Below are 9,842 nucleotides of genomic sequence, written 5' to 3' on the forward strand. Positions count from 1 at the left end.
ACATACTCCGCTAACCCAGAAATAGTGCTTCAGGTTAAGAACTTTGCTTCAGGTTGAGAACAGAAATCGTGCTCCGGCGGTGCGGCGGCAGCAGGAGGCCCCATTAGCTAAAGTGGTGCTTCAGGTTAAGAACAGTTTCAGGTTAGGTACGGACCTCCGGAACGAATTAAGTACTTAACCTGAGGTACCACTGTAGTATAAGAAGGATGCCTGCATGAGCCTAACATGAAGAAAGGCTGCTTCTTTAGAAAACTGTAGGGTTGTTTACTACAAATGATATCCTTTTTTAAAAAAATAATACCCACCTGTTCACTACATCTCTCACACTGCATTCCTAATTTTCACACAGGGAATTTTATTTTTAAAAGGCACATCAGTCACCTTTACATTTGGATGATACCTATCAAGCAACCTGATCGTAGCAAACTTCTCCATGGATGACCTGCCCTGTCCTACAAGGCTTGGGTGATGTGGCACAAACTTCAAGAGCTGAAGAAGAAGATCACTCCAATGTAGTAGGGGTGCTAGTTAATTTGACCTTTACAAATTCTGATATGAAACAACCTGATCTGCATCTCCTGCCTGGATGAGAACTTAGCACAGGGTCAGACCCTGTGCGAAGCCAAAATTTGGTGCCCCCCTCCTCTTGCCTTCCATTCTTCTCAATTCATGACGTCAAAGTTGTTATGCCCTGCATAGAACTAATTGTGCTGCCCTAAATTGGCCCCTGCTTAGCTGTTCATTGGCTTTTCCACTTCCTGAATGTTCAAATGCAAAGTATATCAAAAATGCATTTAACAATGTGCAAAATGTGTGTGTTGGGATGTTATGCACTGAGCTTGGATGCTAGAGCAATAGGTAGCTAGGATCCTAGAATGCAACAAGCTGGTTGGCCTGCAGGAGCAGACCAATCAGGCCCCAGGAGGAAGTTAATCAGCCTATCAGGTTGGTAGGATTCTGGAATGCAACAACCTGATTGGCCTGCAGGAGCAGACCAACCAGGCTCCAGGAGAGAAGCAGAGTCAGCCAATCACATGGGACCCTTTGTGTAAATAATGTATATAAAGCCTGAGGTTTGGGGGAGGGAATCTATCACTGTTCCTATGAGCTGAAATAAAGAGCATGAAGTCACTACTCGACTCTGAGTATATTTCATGGGAGCAAATGCATTTCTTTAAATATGTATTCTAAAGCAGGAGAAATGGGAAGGATGTGAGCGAATGACATATGAAAGTGACACAGATGAGAAATCAGTCCATCAGATGAAATGGGTTGGAACAGATTATGTGCACCTGCAAGAGCAATCATTCCATGCAGTAGAGGTTTACAAACCCGTTAGCACATAAATGGGCAGAGAGTGTCCACGTTTTCTAGTTTGCCTCTCTTTCCCTGTGGTTTGGCAGCAACCATCTAACATCTGACCCAAACATCTGCACCAATGCTCTGTGTGCCGTACCATAATTGCAGGTGTGGGTACTGATTCATCAGACTTTGGGCAGAAATTCTTACTCGTATAACATTCTCTTTTGATTTCATATCCAGACACTGTTTTTCATCTCCCACATAAACTGTAATAAGACATCCAGACAACCTCATTCTATTTATTCTTCTCCCAACAGCATTCAGATCCATCACATTAAAAAGACTGCCATGCTTATCAGTAGGAGGGAAATTACTCCTCCTGACCAAGGCATGCATTTCCTCCCAATATCTTTCTCTATTCCTTAATGGAGCATTAGACTTTACAAATTGGCCACTTCATCTTGCAGAGCCTCTACTGGTCAGTAATTGAGTTTCTATTAATTTTAATCTCATGACAAAGGTAACGTATTCATCTGAATAAATTGCTGTGCTGCCCAGAATAAGCAAACATTGTATCATCTTATGATGTTTACTCTGATAAATGTCACCATGCCCTTTATACAATACAAATAAAAAGCATTTTGAGTTCCCAGGGAAGTGATACCAAATGCACTATGGCAGCCATGCAGTATGTGGGTGGGTGGGTTCATCTTCCCTGGACAGATTCCCATGGGTCTGAACTGATCCTTGTTTTCCCCATTCTTCTTCACGTCACCTACACATGCACACATGGCCACACCAAGAATGAAACAGCTGTGAGCATCTCCCACAGTTTTCTGTGTGTCTGCATCATGCAAGTTACTCATCAACATCTGGAAGATTGCTAGAAGGGAATATGAGAGGTACACATGAACCTGCCATGGTCCTTCAATGCTTGGGCATTAATATAGCCCTAGGCGGGTGGGCCTGTTGTCTTTGTGGAAGTGAGAACTGGACCATAAAGAAGGCTGATCACCAAAGAATTGATGCTTTTGAATTATGGTGTTGGAGGAGACTCTTGAGAGTCCCATGGACTGCAAGATCAAACCTCTCTATTCTGAAGAAAATAGAGCCCTGAGTGCTCACTGGAAGGACAGATCCTGAAGCTGAGGCTCCAATAATTTAGCCACCTCATGAGAAGAGAAGACTCCCTGGAAAACACCCTGATGTTGGGAAAGATGGAGGGCACAAGGAGAAGGCGATGACAGAGGACGAGATGGTTGGACAGTGTTCTCGAAGCTACCGGCATGAGTTTGACCAAACTGTGGGAGGCAGTGGGAGACAGGAGTGCCTGGCGTGCTCTGGTCCATGGGGTCACGAAGAGTCGGACACAACTAAACAACAACAGGCAGGTTGGCAGGTGTGAGACAGGACTTTATTTTGTTTTCTATCCTCCACATACAGCTAATGCACCTACTTTCTGGTTCAGCTGAACCTGGAATATGTCCTGAAGTTGCCAGGTAGAAAATACAAGCTGTATCGCTTCAATGCTTTATTATTATGAGTCGTGTCAAATGTGTTGAGCAGGCAGTTATGCACATTTATATAACAAATGCTGTTGTGTTTATTTTTATATTGCTCTGGAAAAGTGGTTTGCTTCTGTGAGAAGGCAGTGGCAGCAGCAGCCACACAGAAACAAAATATGTTATTTTTTAATATTTTGGGGCACGATCCCACACTGCAGGTCTGCAGGTTGAGGGGTGCGATATGTCGCTGCCATGATGGATACAATGGTGGGGAACCTCAGATATGCTGCTGGAACACATTGCAGAGCAGTTCTGCTGGCACAGACAGGCAAGCAGGAATGCTAAATTGGGACCAAGCTGAGGAGGGTAGAATTTGGAGCAGCACAGTGGAGAATCATACACAAACTATGCCACTTCTGTCCACGACAAGGGAGCCAGTGTGGTGTAGTGGTTAAGAGCGGTGGACTCGTAATCTGGTGAACCAGGTTCGCTTCCCTGCTCCTCCACATGCATCTGCTGGGTTACCTTCGGCTAGTCACACTTCTCTGAAGTCTCTCAGCCTCACTCACCTCACAGAGTGTTTGTTGTGGGGGAGGAAGGGAAAAGGAGACTGTTAGCTGCTTTGAGACTCCTTAGGGTAGTGATAAAGCGGGATATCAAATCCAAACAACACATTGGTCAAAGACAAAACTTTAGAACAGAAGCAGACTTAGTGCAAGAAATTTCATACTTTCTGAATTCAAGGGGAGCTTTTCAAATAAATAACCCACAATGCACCTGTCAGGGTTTCTGGGAGAGAGGAGGAGATGACAGAGGAGACGGAGAGCGAGTGGGAGGAGGGGCAGAAGGATGAGGAAGAAGATGACGGAATTCTGAGGGAATCCACGAGTCTGAGCAGCGAGTCAGAGGATTCTCAAAAGGGGGTTACCTTAATCAAGCAAAAGGGAGGAGAAGGGAGAAGCGGAGAGGAGCCCAGTGGAAGACAGACGCAGCAAGAGGCGTCTCAGCCGGAACGGAGAAAAGGGGGTGGAGTCGTCAGCCTCTCGGAGGGAGCAGGATTAGGAGAGAACAGAGAAAGGGGGTTGGAGCAAGGTGTTCAGCCGGAAAGGGTGGAGAGCAGAACAAGGGGTGGTGTAGCGGTCGAAAGAAAGGTCAGCAGCAACGTACGCGCGCCAAGTTCAAACGTAGAGGCGCGCGGAAGTGGAGAGAGCTCAGGGGAGGAGCCCGGCCCTAAAGCCAGAAGGAGGGGGGAAGAGGCGGCAGAGGATTCAGCCTCAGGCGAGTCACGGAGAGAGGGAACCCAGGGGGGCAGGAAGACCCTGCGGAAAAGAAAGGAGAGGAGAGGTGGCGGACTACGTCGCCAGGTGTGATATCTGCCAGAGGTCCAAACCAGTGCACCAGAAGCAGGCGGGATTGCTAGAACCGCTGGAGACACCGCAGCAACCGTGGGAGAGGGTAGCGTTGGACTTTGTTACGGACCTGCCCAGCTCCAGAGGTAAGACGGCGGTGTTAGTGGTGGTGGACTTGTTCACCAAGATGGCGCATTTCATCCCTTGTGCCAAGGTGGCGACGGCAGAACAGACCGCAAAGCTCTTCATCGATCACGTCTTCAGAGTGCATGGACTTCCGCAGTCCGTCTTGTCCGACAGGGGGCGCCAGTTTGTTTCCACTTTCTGGCGAAAGCTTCTGGGCATCTTGCACGTCAAAATCAACCTGACATCGGCGAGACATCCACAAACCAACGGTCAAGCGGAGAGGGTCAACGCGATCATGCAGCAGTACCTGCGGTGCTACGCCAACCAGCGACCTGCGGCGTGGGTGGACTATCTGCCGATGGCTGAATTCGCCTACAACAACACGAAACACGCATCCACCGGGGTGACGCCTTTCTTCGCGAACAATGGCCGTCATCCCAGAACCTTCCCGAGATTTGCGGCACCAGGAGGGGGGGGGCCTCAAGATGCCGACCAGTTTGCAGCGGAGTTGCAAGAGGTGCACGAGGAGCTGCGGAGACATTTGGAGCTGGCAAAACAGGCGTATAAGGTGCAGGCCGATAAGCACAGGAGGGCGGGAGAGGACATCCAGATTGGGGACTGGGTGTGGTTAGCAGCCCACGCGATGCCGGCCAGGTCATTGGCCAAGAAGAAGTTAGGACACAGGCAGCTAGGGCCATATCAAGTTGAGGCTAAGATCAATCCGGTGGCTTTTCGTCTAGCCCTTCCGGAGGGTTCCAGGGTGCACCCGGTCTTTCATAGGTCGGTGCTCACTCCCTACAAAACCCCACACAGGTTTCAAGAGTCAGGAGCACTCCCAGAGCCACGTAGGAGGGCGCCTGAGGGGGGGGGAATCGCCAAGACCAGAACCTCTTAACGAGGTCACAGAGATACTGGACTCGAGATGGGGGGAGGAGGGAGTTGAATATTTTCTAGCCAGGGAAGGCACTCCGGCCTCTGCCAATAGCTGGGTGCCGGGTTACGCGTTGGACGAACCCCTGTTGAAGGAGGAGTTCCATGCACTTTTTCCGCACAAGCCCATGCCCGAGGAGTATTTTGATGATTGGCTTTTCACGCCCACTTTGTCAGACAGCACGTTCGAGGGTTTCTCCTCACCCGAGGGCCATACGCCCGAAACAAGCCCGGCCAGGGATCCGAGACTGGGGGGGGAGGAGACAGGCCCTTGTTGGTGGGTGGATCAGCCAAGGGAGGCATGGAGTCAGAGATGGATGGTAGGTCCTTGGCAGGCAGCGCCAGGAGAAGCAGTGATGGAGGAAGAGACTGTGAGGTCTGTGGGTGGGGAACCCGAGTTCGAACACACATATACGGAGATGACAGAGGAGAACGTTGAAGTGGACAACTTGTATCCTGAACCGACCCCGGAAGAACCACGTTTTCCTCAACCTGCACCCGGCGAGCGGGAGGGGGGAAGGGGGGGCTTCGAGGGGGGGATGGATGTCAGGGTTTCTGGGAGAGAGGAGGAGATGACAGAGGAGACGGAGAGCGAGTGGGAGGAGGGGCAGAAGGATGAGGAAGAAGATGACGGAATTCTGAGGGAATCCACGAGTCTGAGCAGCGAGTCAGAGGATTCTCAAAAGGGGGTTACCTTAATCAAGCAAAAGGGAGGAGAAGGGAGAAGCGGAGAGGAGCCCAGTGGAAGACAGACGCAGCAAGAGGCGTCTCAGCCGGAACGGAGAAAAGGGGGTGGAGTCGTCAGCCTCTCGGAGGGAGCAGGATTAGGAGAGAACAGAGAAAGGGGGTTGGAGCAAGGTGTTCAGCCGGAAAGGGTGGAGAGCAGAACAAGGGGTGGTGTAGCGGTCGAAAGAAAGGTCAGCAGCAACGTACGCGCGCCAAGTTCAAACGTAGAGGCGCGCGGAAGTGGAGAGAGCTCAGGGGAGGAGCCCGGCCCTAAAGCCAGAAGGAGGGGGGAAGAGGCGGCAGAGGATTCAGCCTCAGGCGAGTCACGGAGAGAGGGAACCCAGGGGGGCAGGAAGACCCTGCGGAAAAGAAAGGAGAGGAAGAGGTGGTCTAGAGCCAGGCTATTAAGTTGGTGTGGAAGAGGGGAGGAGTCAGAGGGGACTTCAGCGGTCTAACGTGACAGACGTACGGCCACGATGCTGAACTGTACGAGAAGCAGAAATCTTCAATAAATAAACTGCAACGGAGTGAGGTCTCTGGTGAGCTGGGACCCGTCCTGGGTGGCCGTGACAGCACCAATGTTTTTCCCACCCATTTCACTATGGCAGAACATAGGTTATGGGAGCAGATCTCCATCCCCTCTCACAGACCCAAGTTTAGCAGAGCCATCATTGACTGCCTCACCTGATTCTTTGTTGTCACCTTTCAACTTGCCTGATGCACAGCAGGGTGGAAGGGGAGCTGGTCACCACCACCACCAGTTGGGGGATAGGTCCTGTAGGTATGTGCCTAAGCCCTTTCTATTGCCACATGCATACAGCTCCTTGCCTGCCGAGCCACTTCATCAGACAGATGGAGCAAGCCTACATTCAGGGTAAGTGACTATGGTAACAGGTGGATGTTGAAGCTGCCAGGGTAAGGTGCCTGTGGGGGGGGGGCGAGCAGAAGCAGGTGGCAGGTTTTGCTGTTGCCCTGGAGGGCTTACAAAGTCTCTGTGGTGGGAGGCTGGATGCAGCCCTTGTCTGTAATGACCAGCTGGCCAGTCAGTTTTCCAGGGTCCTAAAACAGGAAGTCTCCATGAGCACAGAAAGCCTTCACCTTCCACAAGTTGGAAGGAGATGGGGACAGAGAAGAAAGAGATGGAGCTAGCATACTCTTCCTCACTGCCTCAAGTGTTTACTTGGCCGTCACTGGAATGCCTGAAGAGGGCTAAGATGTGACAGGTTTTTCAATGGCCTTAGAAGTGGATTGGACAAACTTGTTGTAGGTGTATCTATGTACAATACACAGGCACACATTGCAACTCTTGAAATCTTCACACAAACAAACATTTCTCTCCCACTACCTCGCAGCATAATGAAGGACATTATGTAAAGTAAACAAGCCACACATGCTGGAATGGACTGATTGTTTTCTTCATTGCTTTTCCATTCTTGCATCTCCAACCTTGAGCACATAAGCATGATTTAGGAGGCAGGCTGTGCTGTAAACATCAAGTAAACAAACTCTGTTGAGTGACAGCACTAGAATTTTTTGCGTCTGAAGCCCACCTCCTTGATCCACATAGAGCACAGTCACTTAGACGTGTTGAAGTCTTTACTAGGGATGGGCTTAGCAGCTAATACTGTTTCCTTTCACTCTTGCCGGCACTCAGCCATAACTCTGTTCTGTTCCATTCCATTCCGTCCTGTTGTGTGCCACTGCAAGAATTTTGTGATCAATCTTTTATGTAAAACCCACAGTTTTTACATAAAGTTTTAATGTTTATGTTTTTATGTAAAACCCACAGTTTTTACATACAGTTTTCACACAGCTTTTACATAAAATAGGTATTTTTGCGCACACTTTTTGCACAGTGAATAAGAATAGTAAAACTCAAAGAAGTGCATGACTGGAATGGGACTTGTGGTCCAATCCAGAAGCAAGTTTTGAAACACCAGGCCGGGATGAGCCACTGCAAAAAGAAGACCAAATTATTTTCCTGTCCCTAGACCAGGCACGGTCAAACTTGGCCCTCCAGATGTTTTGGGACTACAGTGGTACCTCAGGTTACATACGCTTCAGGTTACATACGCTTCAGGTTACAGACTCCGCTAACCCAGAAATAGTGTTTCAGGTTAAGAACTTTGCTTCAGGATGAGAACAGAAAATGTGCTCCAGCGGTGCGGCAGCAGCAGGAGGCCCCATTAGCTAAAGTGTTGCTTCAGGTTAAGAACAGTTTCAGGTTAAGAAGAGACCTTTGGAACGAATTAAGTACTTAACCCGAGGTACCACTGTACAACTCCCATCATCCCTGACCACTGGCCCTGTTAGCTAGGGATGATGGGAGTTGTAGTCTCAAAACATCTGGAGGGCCAAGTTTGGCCATGCCTGGTCTAGACTTTACTTCTCTCTATGTAGAGCTAGCTCTAGGGGCGACAAAATAGCAACATCAGGCACTGCCACTCTCACTAAGACTGCCCTCAAAGAGGACAGTGGGAGCATGAAAAAGTTCCCAGGTTAAGGAGAAGGGGGGGTCCCCACTGGAGATCCCATGCCAAAGCCCCCAGAATTCCAGTTCTGGAGCAAGCATCCTGAAGCAGCTCACAAGGAATTCAAGATAGATGCTACCAATGAAGCATGATTTTATACCAAGTTTAAATTAAGGGTGTTTCTGTGAAGAGGTGTCTAATTTAGGAAGTGATAAGAAACCAAGACCTACAAGTATCTCCCGTTGTGATTATCACAGGCAGACCTCATTAGACATAAATTACAATGACCTTCAGTGGCACCTCAGTCACCTACAGGATAAAGATGCTATACTACCCTGTCATTTTATTAAAAGAGTTCACAAAAACATCAGTTTTGCAAGGTACTGGAGTTTTTTTTTAATGAAAAAGATACAACGCTAAAGCCCTATTCACAGGTAGTACATGATTGTGTAGATGAGCCTTCCTCAAACCTGGTATCCTCCAAATATTTTGGGCTGCAACTCCCACCAGTCCTCCTCATGTGTCCTGATCGCATGGAGCCTTTACTCTTAAGGAGAAAGACTTGCTTTGGGCTTTCTTTAGAGACATCCACACATGACATGATTGTTGAAATACAAAGAAGTGACATCAGGGTAGAACTAAAAGCATGACCCCCACTCCATGCTTCTGAGTAGTCATGTTACTTTAGGTCAGGGGTAGCCAACACTGTAGCGCCCTTCAGCTTGTTGTTAAGACTGCAACTCCTATTATCCCTGACAATTGGCCATCTTGGCTGGGGCTACTGGGAATTGTGATTCATAATATCTGGAGGGCTATCTCTTCCCTAGATACTGCACCTTTTGCTTTTGGTAAAATATAAAGGTGCTGATTAGGGACGCAGGTGGCGCTGTGGGTTAAACCACAGAGCCTAGGACTTGCTGATCAGAAGGTCGGCGGTTGAAATCCCCGCCACAGGGTGAGCTCCCGTTGCTTGGTCCCTGCTCCTGCCAACCTAGCAGTTCGAAAGCATGTCAAAGTGCAAGTAGATAAATAGGTACCACTCTGGCGGGAAGGTAAACGGTGTTTCCGTGTGCTGCTCTGGTTCGCCAGAAGTGGCTTAGTCATGCTGGCCATGTGACCCGGAAGCTGTATGCCGGCTCCCTCGGCCAATAAAGTGAGATGAGTGCCGCAACCCCAGAGTCGGTCACGACTGGACCTAATAGTCAGGGGTCCCTTTACCTTTTATCTTTTAAAGGTGCTGATTGCCTGAAGACTTTAAGTTCTAAAAATGAGTTCTAAAAATGAGATGCCTCTGAATAAGGATACAATATTATACTGTGGAAAAGACAACAATGAGAAACAACAACATAAAATAAATGATTCAAGATGAAAATATATTGAGTAACAATGAATCCAGAACAAAATTTTGACCATAACTGACCTGGAAAAATGGT

General features: G+C 48.7%; 1 protein-coding gene across 2 annotated transcripts in view; it reads right to left on the reverse strand.

Moving 5' to 3' along the window:
* The window catches only part of GABRG1 (gamma-aminobutyric acid type A receptor subunit gamma1), a 72,474-nt gene that overhangs the window by 23,032 nt on the left and 39,600 nt on the right, over positions 1-9,842 (reverse strand). The window lies entirely within an intron of this gene.

This window comes from Podarcis melisellensis, assembly GCF_964234715.1.
Source record: "Podarcis melisellensis genome assembly, chromosome: 9".
NCBI lineage: Eukaryota > Metazoa > Chordata > Lepidosauria > Squamata > Lacertidae > Podarcis > Podarcis melisellensis.